The following is a 14432-nucleotide window of genomic DNA, read 5'->3' as shown; positions in this document are numbered from 1 at the left end:
CGCGCGGGGGGTTTTTGCCACTTGAGTATAAATAAGCGGGAAAAATCATCGTTAGTCAGTAATTATTGGGAGTCAGTTGTTATTGGGAGTCAGTTGTTTATTTTCTTGCACTCATAACTCTCAACCGACAGTCTTTATTAAATTCTGACTTCAGCAAATCTTTAAGACAGATCTTAAATAACTGTTGTAAGAAAATTCTCCCGAATAAAGGTAATTTTAATTTTAATTCTTGAAACCAATTTTACTAAAAATCCTTTAATTCCACAACTCTTAACTGTCACTGCCAAACAGGCAACTGGCAACAGAAATTTTCTGTTATTCTTGTCGCTGCAAAAAAGTGTGGCAACAAGAGATTTCCTTCCTTAAACCTGTCGCTGCCAAAGAGTGGCAACAGGATTTCTTTTAATCGCACAACCTAGTCCAAATCCCGAGTAAATTACTTGAATGTTTTGACCCAAAAACGGACGAACTAACTTACTTTTGACAGAACGTGACACTCAGTAAGTTTAGATATTTATGCTCGGTTTGTTGGTATTTGAAAGCTTTGTAAACAGATTTTTCTGTTAATTATAATTGTTTTGGTAATTAATAGTTTATTTTGTTCTGTTTCAACAATATGCCAACTGAACGGGTGGAATTTTTCACCAAAGAAATTATTAAACTTTTTCCATCTGAGATAGAAGTAAGTAATTGTCAATTATGCGTATAGCATTATTCTTCATAATTACAACTCAAATCAGTACAGGAAAAATTTGTTTTATTTTAAGCTTTATGGAAGGGAGCACATGTGGAAAAGATAATGTAGACCTCTATTTTGTTTTCTTGATATAATTCTTTACCTTTTAGTTATATTCAAATCTATAATCGCAAACGATAGTTGCAATTATAGACAAGTAGAAGCGCGTATTATTAGCGAAGCTTCACATTACCATCTTTCTTTCCTCTATAAAATTCTAATTGTAACTAGGTAATTATATATCAATATTGTAAAAATTATATCTATATTAATCTATATGTAGATTATACAGGGTGTTTCGTTTTAATCGCCCCAGGCAAATATCTCGAAAAATATGAAAGATACGGAAAACGTTTCAGACAAAAGTTGTTTGGTTCGAAGGGGGACATAAGATGGTGTTATTGGTTTGACCATGGATGGTTGTTTAAAGCTCACGTGAACGACACCTTTAATATCTTAAATAGAGACCCCTATTTTTCAATGCATATTCTTGTAGCTAATCTCGAGAGCTTTTCAAAACACTATAATAAAGTATTTCTTTATTAAGAACTTTTGGAATTATGAGGTTTGAAAGTTCTAGTATTTTGACATAAAATACAAAATATCTTGTAAAACATTAAGTTTTCGGTAATGTTACCTTAATACTTTTATGCACAGAATAATGAGACGAATCAATTGATATGAAAAAAAAACAGTTGCTTTTAAGAAAAAGTATGCAGATGCGTGTTGCAAATTACATATTTTTTCTTAAAGAAACTATGCCTTTTTTCATACCAATTGATTCGTCTCATTATTCTGTGCATAAAAGTATTAAAATAGCATTACCGAAAACTTAATGTTTTACAAGATATTTTGTATTTTATGTCAAAATACTAGAACTTTCAAGCCTCATAATTCCAAAAGTTCTTAACGAAAAAATACTTTATTATAGTGTTTTGAAAAGCTCTCGAGATTAGCTACAAGAACCCGTGTGGAAATTTCCCCATCTCTTTCCCACTTATTGTTAGATTCTGACGAGATTTCCCTAAGAAAGGAAAACTTAAAGGATTCCGACCTGTTTTTCTAGCATAGAACCTATCTCTGATTAGTTATTAGAAAAATGTAAAAATTTCTGATCAGTTCCTAATTAGGAAATCATACGTATTTGCACACGCGTATCCTAATTGTAATACCTAATTTTTAATTTTATAAATGACATATCAATAAGATAACCTGAAAGTATAAAAAGTGTTCCTTCTCAAATCGTTTGACATTTGAATTTTATTTGCCTTATTTTTAATTAAAATGGATAGTGAGAAAAATAGAAAAAAAGCTCGAGAACGGAAAAGAACATATAGACAAGTTAGAAAAGAGGTACAACAAAAAATTCAGCAAGTGCATGCGGACGGTAAATATATACAGCACATATATGTAAAATTTCAATATAAATTTCAATATAAATAGGAATAAATAAATAAATTAATTAATTAAAATGTAAATTTAGTTTTAGAAACAATAAATAGCGATAATAACGCTTCATATGTTGGCAATGAAGTTATAGAAGAAGAAGAAAATTTATATCATAATGATATTGTTGCTGAAAATTTCGATAATAAAGAGTCCTTTGAGATAATATAGATATACAAATAAACGAGAATACAGAAAGTGTACTAGAAAATCTTGATTCCGAAAAAGGTTTATATCTAAAAATTCTATATTATAATATATTTACAGTAATATTCTTCATAGATTTTTTAGTTTTTAGAACAATGTTTATGTTAATTTAAAAAAGGTTTCGCATTTTATAAATTACATTTTTTAATTTTTTATTTCTTAAAACCTCAGATAGCAGTACTGTGGACATATAGCCCCCATAGACAGATAGCCCCAGTCTCCCCTACATGTACAATAAATTTATCATTTTTTAGATAGATAATTCGTGTTTAAAAAAAGAATTTGGAGTCTCAAAATATTAAGCGGACTGTATTGTTATAAGTTTGCAAATATTTCTAAAGGCTGGTTGTATTAGTGTTATGGAACGTTGATGTACTTATATTCTAATATAACACATACAATAGATCGCCGCATCGATGAACACATCAATAAGTATTCATATCAGACAAGAACATAAGAAATTAAACAATTCTCAATTATCAAGCCTTGAAATCAATGCGAAATTATATCATGGGTAGTCTCTTACTATTTTGAAAAGAATGTCTCTCTAATTAAGCAAATTTACATAATTAACGTAAAATAAAGGATAACTTATAATACAATAAGTATGAAATATGAATAAACTCGTACTTTTATAAAGATGTTATCGATAGAAAATAAGTATAAAGTAATTACGCATTAATCCTAGTTTATCAAATTTAAATATCTGAATAGAAGTAATGAAAGACTTAATTATAACACTGAATTATATATACAAAGACTAGTGAAACTTATTAAATGTAATATTACATCGTTAATTACTAAGAAAGAACTATTAAAACGGTGATTATACAAATAACGACTCGACGACATATGGATTTTACAAAACGGCAAGAGGGAAGTTTCTATTCCACGTGTCTCGTAATGAATTATGTGTGAATTGCTGATGTGCGTTGTCACCAGATTTCTTTAACCAGCAGATCGAGAAGGGAGTGTAATGTGATTACAACCGTCGGATAATACAGTAATTTAATCCCTGGTATCAATAAAGAAATCTGTGACTTACCTCTGGCCATATAATTCGAATCATAAGTATGCTTAGATACTCTCTTAAATGCAGTGTGAGAGTTAATTGCTTCCTTTTTTCCTTCCTTCCTTCTTTACTCCGTTTGATGTCGTTTACTTATTCCAGAGTAGATATAATTATTGTATTTATGCGATCTCTGACTTGGATCGATGCGTAACTGATTGCAGTTATATGTCTCCGTAGAGAACAGATTCCGTCGATATTTCGATAATGAACGTGATAAGACAACCATTCTATGCTGTCTTTAGAGAAGCTCTTCGTGCACGAATGATGATGACTCGCCCCGTCTTCAAGCGAAAGCAGCGCGTTGTCAAGTAGTGCCCTGCACTTCGACAAGTGCGCAACGGTCTCCTAGCCGTGCCGCGGCGGTGGGCTGTGCTAAGGCCTCTATCTCTATTATCTCTCGTGTGTGTGCTTCTAGCGCGCGTGTGTGTATGCGTGTTTGGGTGTGTGCGTGTGTGTTTACGGACTCGAGAGCTCTGTTCTACGAACTTAATCTTTCCTCTTTAAACAATTCGAATGTAGAAGAAATAGAAGACGAAGTGGCAAAAATTAAAAAATGGGCTTTATAAAATAATATTTCTCAAGTAGCACTACAAGAGTTAATAAATATCTTGAGAAATAATCTCTTACCACAATTACCATTATCTGCAAAGTCTTTTATTGGAACAAAATATAGTTTTAATATTGAAACTTTTGATACAGAAGAAGAGCAATATCAATATGTATATTTTGGATTACGTGAAAGACTACAAAAATGCGTTAATACGACTTTGCATACTCATGAAATACCTTTGCAAATAAATGTGGATGGTATACCTGTATACAAATCGAGTCGAAAGCAGCTTTGGCCTATTCTGTGCAAAGTTCATCATGACCCAGATATATATATATAAGCCATTTGCAGTCGGCATATATTGTAGTAATAATAAGCCTAATAATATTAATCAATATTTAAACAAATTTGTTGATGAAATCAATATATTACAACGCGATGGCTTACTTATCTCAAATCGTTTAATGAAACCTTATATTAAATGTTTTATCTGTGACAGTCCAGCTCGTTCTTTTTTAAAAGGGGTTAAAGAACACGGAGGGTTTAGTGCATGTGAAAGATGTACCGTGTATAAGAAAAGAATAAGTAATAGGACTGTTTATGATGAAACAGATGCATTAGAAAGAAGTAACGAGAACTTTAGAGCACAAAGTGATTCAGAACATCATATTGCAATCACACCATTACTCGGTGTTATTCCAAAAGTTGATATAATTAAATTATTTGTGTTGGGCGTAATGCATTTAGGATATATTGGTGTCATGAAAAAATTGTTAGTGGATTATTGGATGGAGGGTAATTTGATGGCAAGATTGAGCCGCATAAAAAAAAAAGAGCTTTCAAGAAGACTTGATACTATTCGAAAATATATACCAATTGAATTCCAAAGAAAAATTGGTCCTTTAGTTAACTGTAGAAAGTGGAAAGCAACGAAATTTCGATTTTTTTTATTCTATTGTGATCCATTAGTTTTAAAATATATTTTAAGATCAGAATTATATCAACATTTTCTATTATTACATGTTGCTTTCAGAATATTATGCAGTGATAAATTTCAACAATACAATAACTTCGCAAAAATTTATTTAAATAGATTTTTTCAAACGTTTGCCTCTTTTGTATGGATTACAATCACAAGTTTAAATATGCACAATTTACTTCATATTGCAGATAATACCATTAACATGAATTGCAATTTAAATCTTATAACATCTTTTCCTTTTGAAAGTTACTTGGGTCAAATGCGGAAGTTAATACGTACACCGAACAAGCCTCTTGAACAAATATGTAGACGTTTAGAAGAAAAAAAGTACTTCAACTTAAAAAAACCGATAATACCGAAATTATTTGCTATTTTAAAGAAAAACAATAATGATTTACAAGAGAATATCATTGTTATCGAAAAGATAAAAATACATGGATTATTTACTATCTCTTATAAAAGTCCAAACAATTGTATCCTACTACAAGATAACAGAATATTATTAATAAAAAAAATATTTTATCATGTGCATGACTGTAAAAGCGTGAAAATATCTGGATTAGTATTAAAGAGAGAGAGGAAATCAGTATATGAATATCCATCAACATCATCGCTATTTCAAATATGGCAAATAAAAGAAATTACTGATGAAATGATAATATAACTCCAATTAATACAATAAAAATTAATTTTATTTTCTTAAAACTTAATTTTAACCCATTAAAAAATTATAAGAAATATGTCATTCCTTTACTTCATTATAATTAATAAAATAATAAATTAATAAAATAATTAAGAAATTAATAAAATACAAAATTATAAATCAAGTGTTTTATAAAGACAAGAACACTGTTACGTGCGAACAAAATTGAATTCAATCAATCTTTAAATAGCCAAGAATGTTATCGATATTGATTAATTATCCGATTTCTAATGGGGAGACGGTTGTCAGGCCGCGGTTCACAGGGGATAAAATTACACCTAGTGATAAGACCTTCCTCCTCCTTCAAACATAAAGACAAAAGAAGTGGTGAGAAGCTCGCGCGGGGGGTTCTTGCCACTTGAGTATAAATAAGAGCGAAAAATCATCGTACAGTTAGTTGTTGGGAGTCAGTAGTTTGTTGACAATCAGTTAATCATTAACCGACAATCCTTACTTGAGCTAATTAAATTCTGACTTCAGCAAATCTTAAGACAGATCTTGATAATAATAATTTAAATATCAGATAAACCAGATCTTAAATAACTGTTATAAGAAAATTCTTCCAAATAAAGGTAATTTTAATTTTAATTCTTGAAATCAATTTTTCAATAAAATCCTTTAATTCCATGCAACTCTTAACTGTCGCTGCCAAATAGCGTGGCAACAGAAATTTCCTGATTCTTGTCGCTGCCAAACAGTGTGGCAACGGGAGTTCTCCTCTCCTTAACTGTTGGTGCCAAAGAGTGGCAATAGGATTTCCTTTAACCTATATTCATGCCCAGAAAAGGGGGCAAAAGGTGCCAAGTAAAAAGGATTAAATTTCAAATTAAACAAGCCATTCAATTTAATCAAGATCCTTTTCCATTATTTCTCAAACTAAAGAAATTAGAAACTGAAATTCAAAAAAATAAAGTTTGCACTTTTACTCCATACAAATTAATTCCTTTGGATTTTAAAATAGACTTTCCAAATTTTAATTTTATAAACAAATCTGACCCTCGTTATAAGATATATAAAATTCGTTATCTCTTCGGACTGGACTAATCGCACAACCTGGTCCAAATCCCGGGTAAATAACTTAAATGTTTTGACCCAAAAACGGACGAACTAACTTAATCTTGACAGAACGTGACACTTGGCAACACCGAGTTGCCTTCAATAGGTAATCCGAACCTAGCAACTAAAGTCGAATCTGAATTCCACCTAAAAACCTGACGATTGCATCGGACGAGCGATCGTCAAACCGACACCGGAACCGACTCCACTCACTCCATATCCCTCGTTCTCCCTGACGTTCCCCTTTACTATACTACCTATATATTTAGTTAATTCTTGCCTTTCGGTTTTGGCTTTATATTTATTTTCCAACTTGAGAGATTAACTATTGTATTTACAATAGTCACCCCATACTATTATAAAAAAATTCGTCACTCACCGCTCCGATGCGCAACGGGCGGAGTAATTTGGCCACGTAGCTACGATGATACTGTAACAAAAACGAAAGATATAAATTAAAGAGGCGCTGAAAATGATTAATGTTTCAAAAGATACACATAATTTTACGCGCATCTAATTTTTCTTTCAATTAGATTCACTGATATAATTATCTATTTTCCGGAAAAAATATTTACAAAAATAAATTTTTATAAAATTTTTAATAATTTCTTTTTTTCTAATTATTTTTATCGAAATAAAACAGTCTGAATAAATGGGAAAAACCTATTAATTTTATGCAGATAAGAAATGATACTTACCTCAAGGTTGCTCCGCCGGTGCCCGATGTCTCTCTCGGACCTCCTCCTCCTTTCAGAACGTCAAGTCTCTCCTCCTCCTCCTCCTCGTCTCACCGCACAGGACACTCGCGAGAAACACTCGCGGATAATAAACTAACAATCGCACGCGGACTAATTTCAATAAAAGTCTTTCTCGCGCGATACTGTACGGCACTCCCGTTTAAAAAAGTCCGATTACTTGAACGGCACTCCCGAAATAAACGCGACAAACCGGCTGCGGTTTGTTTATTAAATTAAATCGGCGGACGAAGGTACGTTAGCTTCCCCGTCTTTAGATTTTTATCCAAGCAGAACAAGAGTTTTGCTTGGGTAAAATCCTCGTACTGGGTACTGGGCCTTCCCACCTCGCCAAGGTCGTACCCGTGGGAAGGAATAAAGTACTTTAATGCGCAATATAAAAGCTGGTACAATATAAAATCAAGTTTATAATTGTAAATTGTATAAAAGAAAAGATAATGTAGGCCTCTATTTTGTTTTCTTATAAACTTTATAACGTTAAAACTTTAAAATAAGTCTTTATTTTAATTCTATTAATAATAATATTAATAGAATTAAAATATAAGGACCCGTTTTTAAGTGTAAAAGTTTTAACGTTTTAAAGTTATTGTGAACTATACTTATTTTAATATAATATATAGATATATATTGAATGTTTTAACTTAAAAAAATGTAAAGTTTTTCTAGCATATATGTTTCACTCCGTTCTGTCTGCTTTCAATTTTGTCCTGTCTTTATGTTTATTCTTTTTTCGCAGTCTATGAATATGCTCCTTCAGTTTAAAACTTTCTTCTCTCTTTCTTCCAAAACTTTCTTCTCAGCTGCAAAAGACAAATAAGATAAAATAAAACAATATAATATCAATCAGTATTATGTTAACGATACGCTAAACTTACATTTTTTCTTGAAGACAGGCTTCTCTCCTCGTTTAACAGATTCTAGTAGCTCTTCCTTTTCTTGCCGCTTCTTTTCTGCTTTCTCTTTCCTTTTCTTTTCCTCCCTTAACTGATTTTCAAGCCTCTGAATGAGATATTTTATTTTCTTTATAGCTTTTAGATCTGTCGTTTCTTTCAATTCTTTTTGTAAAGTTTTGAGGTCGTTTTCTCGTAACTTGTTAATAAATGCATAAGAATGTCTGAAGGCCTTTTCATCAAACATACCAGATAAACTATCAAATCTAGGATCCCGAGATACAACTTTTTTGACTCGAGTTAACTTTTTATATCTGGGAACTGGCTTTTTAGCAGAAATCTCTCGTGGCCTATTCTTATTTTCCCGTTTAAACTCTATTTTCTCGGTTTTTTTCGTAATTTTCTTTCCAAATACCGTCTCATTGTATACCTTGGTACCTAATTTCTCCTTTAATTTCTGTAAAAAAATCCTCAAAACTCATATGTTTTAATTCCTCTCGTACTTGTTCCTAAAACATAAACAATTCAAAGCATGTTACCATCCACGAATATATAAACTTTTCTTGTAATAATAGTACTGTGTTAATTAAAATTAACCTAAATAATATTTAATAATATGTAGTAAAAATAAGTAGTAAAAATGAAGAAAAACTTACACGATCTTTATCTTCTGTAAGTAGGAACTCTTCTTCATCATTCATGTTGAGTCCTAAGATGTAATAATGGAATACAAATTTATCAATCTCTGTAACACAAAATACATTTTTTTTATTTAGTGTTTAACGTGACGTCAACTCTGTGTTTAGGTTTCTTGACACTTAACAAAATACAATACCACATTTTTAAGTTAGGATTTACAGTTTGTTCGTATACTCAAGAAAACAACAAGAAGATTAGGAAAAATAGATTTGTATAAATACTATAAATTATACTTACATCTGCACTAGTACTGTACTGATCATATGAGTGCCTAAAAAGTTATATCACACATTATAAATTTCATTTGTACGCAAAGTTACACAAATTACAGAACAGAGCAGTGTAAGAATGGGCGATGTTTCTCGATTAATCGAAATAACGACAATCGATAATTTGCCTTTTGATTAATCAATATTTGATTTTTCTCTCAACATCGACACACTGACCTTTCCTTTTAATTAAATATAATTTAATTAATATCATATATTTATTAATGCGACTTATAGCTGCAGATTATATATCAGTTGAACTAATTAATTTTTTAAGGGGAAATATGCAGTCAGAGGCGCAAAAAAAAGAGAGATTTTCTCATTTTTTTTACATAAACGTATTAACTTTTTTATTCAGAAACTTTTACATGATATTAATATATGTTTGACGAACTTTTTGTATTTTTTTAAGTAGAAAATAATAGTTATTATAATTTTGGCGAATAATTTTGGCTTTTATTCATACTGAAGTCGGTGGACACGATATCTCAAAATCTTACTGCACCGATCTTTTTGAAATTTTACACACTTCTTTTATACATATTAAGCTTCCGTGTGGATAAAGGATTTTTTTTTCAACGATGAGAACTTGTTTTACAAAAATGAAATGGTCAATTTTTTTTAGTAAAAATCGTGACTCGAACTTCAAAGTTCTCTAAAAAATTCAAAATTCAATTTTTTTCGAAATCCTTCGTTCACACGGAAGATAAAGTCATCTACTAACGAAATCTTCTTGGTTTTTTTATTTTAGATAATCCTGTCTCGAGATATGATGTCCACCGGGATGCTACTTTTTTTTAGGAGTTGTATTAAAATATTTGCCAAAATTATAATAACTATTATTTTCTACTAAAAAAAAATACAAAAAGTTCTTCAAACATATATTAATATCATGTAAAAGTTTCTGAATAAAAAAGTTAATACGTTTACGTAAAAAAAAATCGAGAAAATCCCTCTTTTTTGGCGCCTCTGACTGCATATTCCCCCTTAATAAATAAGAGTTAAAGAAAGTGATAGAACAAAAATAAGGAACATATGTGGTTACCTGTCGGGGATACATTATACATATTAGGTGCTTTCCATTTACATCAAAATTCAGATAATTCTCACTTGTGACGTCGTTCTATCCTTTTTGGCAATTAATGAATAATAAAGACAGAATGACATACATTGTATAATTTACTACTCTCTCGCGAACTATTAGTGAAAAGAAATCGATGGGAAATAACGTACGTGACTAGGGTGGCTCTTATTTACTCTTGGTAAATTTTTTGGGGGGATTTTTTTTTGCGCTACCCTCTAGTTTGGTTCCATTTTATGAAAAAAAAATCTGTGTCAAATTTCAGCTTAATCGGATAAAGGGAAAGGGTGCCCCCAGGATCTTGAAGATCAAAAAAATAATAAAATTACAGAAAAAATCAATTTTATTTGTTTATCTTGCGAAGTATTAATTATATGCAAAAAAGTGTTATACAAAAGTTGTAGATCTATTAAAAATGCACATATTATCATCTACCACTTTTTCTCGTGCGACTAACTATTTCCGAGAAAAATGTGAAAATCACTTCTTTTTACTACAAATCTTGACGCTGAGCGGCTGAGATAAAGTCTCTTTTTTATAACCTGGAAACTTTCGGCGATAATCACTTACAATCTGAAGCACATACTGTTTCTGTTGCTCATTTTTCGAAAATAATTTATTATAATCTTCCATAAGCTTGACCCCTCTCTCAGCCGAATCATTTACAACTCTCAATTTATTTACTAATTCCAGACCTTTTACAAAACTTTCATTTTTATGCCACGTCAACGGTTCTGTCTTAAGGAACTCATCATTCAAGTCAAATCTTTTGAAAAATCTTCTAGTTTCGGTGGAAACAAATTGTTCAATTCCGTTGTTAATAATTTCTGGGATTTTATCGATTTGTACTTTTATTCGCTTCTTATTTTTGTTTGATGATTCTGTTTCGCGATTCAAAGAAATGACCATTTTTATTTTTGATTCAAATGATAAATTTGTATCAAAGAAAGCTAATACGACAACTTCAGGGCTCAAATACCATAAATGATTGATAGTTTTTGTAAAGCAACACGAGAGATACCACGATCAACAGCTTGATATTCAAAAAGTTTCGAAAGAACCCTGAAATCCAGATACGGTGCTTTGATTGCAGAAAGCGCACAAAACCATGCTTCGACATACATACTGACAAGAAAGATACAAATATCACAGATCGCATTTTCTTCTTGTAGTGATAATATAAATTCACCACGAAACAGAAAGATTTTCAAGCAATTGGGCCATCCATCATGCGAGGTGGATGGCCAAAGCGATTTATTGCTTGAAAATTTTTCTGTTTCGTGGTGAATTTATATTATCACTACAAGAAGAAAATGCGATCTGTAATATTTGTATCTTTCTTATCAGTGTGTATGTCAAAGCATGGTTTTGTGCGCCTTCTGCAATCAAAGCACCGTATCTGGATTTCAGGGTTCTTTCGAAACTTTTTGAATATCAAGCTGTTGATCGTGGTATCTCTCGTGTTGCTTTACAAAAACTAAGCAATCATTTATGGTATTTGAGCCCTGAAGTTGTCGGATTAGCTTTCTTTGATACAAATTTATCATTTGAATCGAAAATAAAAATGGTCAATGCTTTGAATCGCGAAACAGAATCATCAAACAAAAATAAGAAGCGAATAAAAGTACAAATCGATAAAATCCCAGAAATTATTAACAACGGAATTGAACAATTTGTTTCCACCGAAACTAGAAGATTTTTCAAAAGATTTGACTTGAATGATGAATTCCTTAAGACAGAACCGTTGACGTGGCATAAAAATGAAAGTTTTGTAAAAGGTCTGGAATTAGTAAATAAATTGAGAGTTGTAAATGATTCGGCTGAGAGAGGGGTCAAGCTTATGGAAGATTATAATAAATTATTTACGAAAAATGAGCAACAGAAACAGTATGTGCTTCAGATTGTAAGTGATTATCGCCGAAAGTTTCCAGATTATAAAGAAGAGACTTTATCTCAGCCGCTCAGCGTCAAGATTTGTAATAAAAAGAAGTGATTTTTACATTTTTCTCGGAAATAGTTAGTCGTACGAGAAAAAGTGGTAGATGATAATATGTGCATTTTTAATAGATCTACAACTTTTGTATAACACTTTTTTTGCATATAATTAATACTTCGCAAGATAAACAAATAAAATTGATTTTTTCTGTGATTTTATGATTTTTAAGGTTCTGGGGGCAGTGGGGGCACCCTTTCCCTTTATCCGATTAAGCTGAAATTTTACACAGATTATTTTTTCATAAAATGGAACCAAACTGAGAGGTAGCGCGAAGAAAATTCAAACCTTGAGAAATAAGAGCCACCCTAGTACGTGACGGTATGCGGAGCGTCTCGTAACACTACACCTACTCGTTCGAATGTTCGATGCCTCTCCTGGGAGGTCTGATCCTGAAACCTCTTCTCGATCTCTCCTCTGATCCTCCTCCTACAAAAAAGTAAATGATATAATAATTTATAATTCTCCATCATTACATTGCGGTTCTCACTTCTAATAAAAATTCGTGTGAAGTATCTACTTTGACAAACTACTGTTGTCTCGATACATGTGCAAAACGTTAATCGTAAAAGTTTAATCATCGAAGGAACCGACGCTCTCTCGCGAACTATTAGTGAGAAGAAATCGATAAGAAGTAACGTACGTGACGGTATGCGGAGCGTCTCGTAACACTATACCTGCTCGTTCGAATGTTGCTGCGTAAGTGATATAGCGCGGCGGTTTCTTCGATAACGGCGCGCGTTTGTGAAGTTTTATCGCGCATAATTATCTGTGTGTATTTTATATAGCGAAGCATTTGAAGTAATCATATTTGAACTGTGACATTAAGAAATCTATTTATTTTGCGTTCGGGTTTTCCCTGTTTTATTTACGTAAATTTCGATTAAGCACACGTTTTGATATCGATTTATTACGATTCTATCGCAATGTTTTAATATTGCAAGAAAATTATGTGGTCATGTTTTTCAGACGTTCAAAAGTATTTGTAGTATGATATTCTTTATATATTTAAATATAAATTTATTCAAGTCGAGCTTTCCATTTTAAAGTCGATGAAAAAATCTTGTTATAAATATTCTCAAAAATTAACCGGTAAAAAATGTGAAAAAATTACTGACATTATAAAAAAGCTCATGTTCACTCACGCGCGACGAACAACCGAAGCATCTCAGCGCATTCACGAATCGTGCAAATGGCGCGGGAATGAATCCGTCGCGTAGACAAATAGTCCGATGGTTAACACAGAGCTATGTGTCCTTTCGATGTGTGACACCGTCGTAATAATCACTGCGAAATATCTCGCGACGTAATAGTATTACGCACAGCAGAACGGCACGCTTGGTTGGCTGCTCCGATCGCTCCGATTCGACTATCGGGACGAAATTGAATAACGACGCGACGATCCTTTTTTTTTCGCGCGGCGCGGCTTACGGCGCAAACGCGTGCACAAAAATAAATGCCAAGCGTCGCATAACAAAACCGTGTCTCTGTACCAATATGTATTACATATTATTAATGTACAAAATTAACGTACACCGAATACTTACATTTTGATGAACGCGCGACTGCCGCAAGTACCGCATACTTGGACTCGCTGGCGCTTCTCGAACTCGCGTCATGCAGCGTCTTTTTTCGCCTGAAATTGAACAATTTGATTGATTGATATTATATGTGATTGATATTATATGTGTTACGTATGCAGGAGCACAATGAATTAGGGACTTACTTGTATTTCAGAGATCCGAAATATATACATATATATATATATATTTCGTATATTTATATTTATATATATACGGAACGCAAACGATGTGAGATGTGATCGCCTTGCCGGTTCAAACGGAAAAGACGTGAATGACGTGATCGTGAGAACGTGAAGGCGGAAGCCGGCCGGTGCCGCCGCGCCGGTGGCCGGTGGCGCTCGAAACTCGAGAGTCGAGACTCATCGCCTCGATAGTATCGATACTCGCGCGCATCCGCTAATTGCTGTATC

General features: G+C 32.3%; 1 protein-coding gene and 1 pseudogene across 2 annotated transcripts in view; both read right to left on the bottom strand.

The window, feature by feature from the left end:
- The window catches only part of LOC139812637 (uncharacterized), a 57576-nt gene extending 49735 nt beyond the window's left edge, over positions 1-7841 (bottom strand). For both annotated transcript variants that reach the window (XM_071777615.1, XM_071777617.1), the window contains exons 1-2: positions 7451-7841; positions 7132-7182 (exon numbers count right to left, since the gene is read on the bottom strand). The gene's annotated coding sequence lies outside the window, so the exon portion shown is untranslated. The remainder of the gene's footprint in view (positions 1-7131; positions 7183-7450) is intronic.
- Positions 7842-7860: 19 nt separating this feature from the next.
- On the bottom strand, positions 7861-14305 carry LOC139812635 (ribosomal RNA processing protein 36 homolog; annotated as a pseudogene).
- Positions 14306-14432: the final 127 nt, after the last annotated feature.

The sequence above is a fragment of the Temnothorax longispinosus genome, chromosome 5 (genome assembly GCF_030848805.1).
Source record: "Temnothorax longispinosus isolate EJ_2023e chromosome 5, Tlon_JGU_v1, whole genome shotgun sequence".
Classification (NCBI taxonomy): domain Eukaryota; kingdom Metazoa; phylum Arthropoda; class Insecta; order Hymenoptera; family Formicidae; genus Temnothorax; species Temnothorax longispinosus.
Note: the sequence above shows the minus strand (reverse complement) of the source record. Positions and strands in the feature narration are given on the sequence as shown.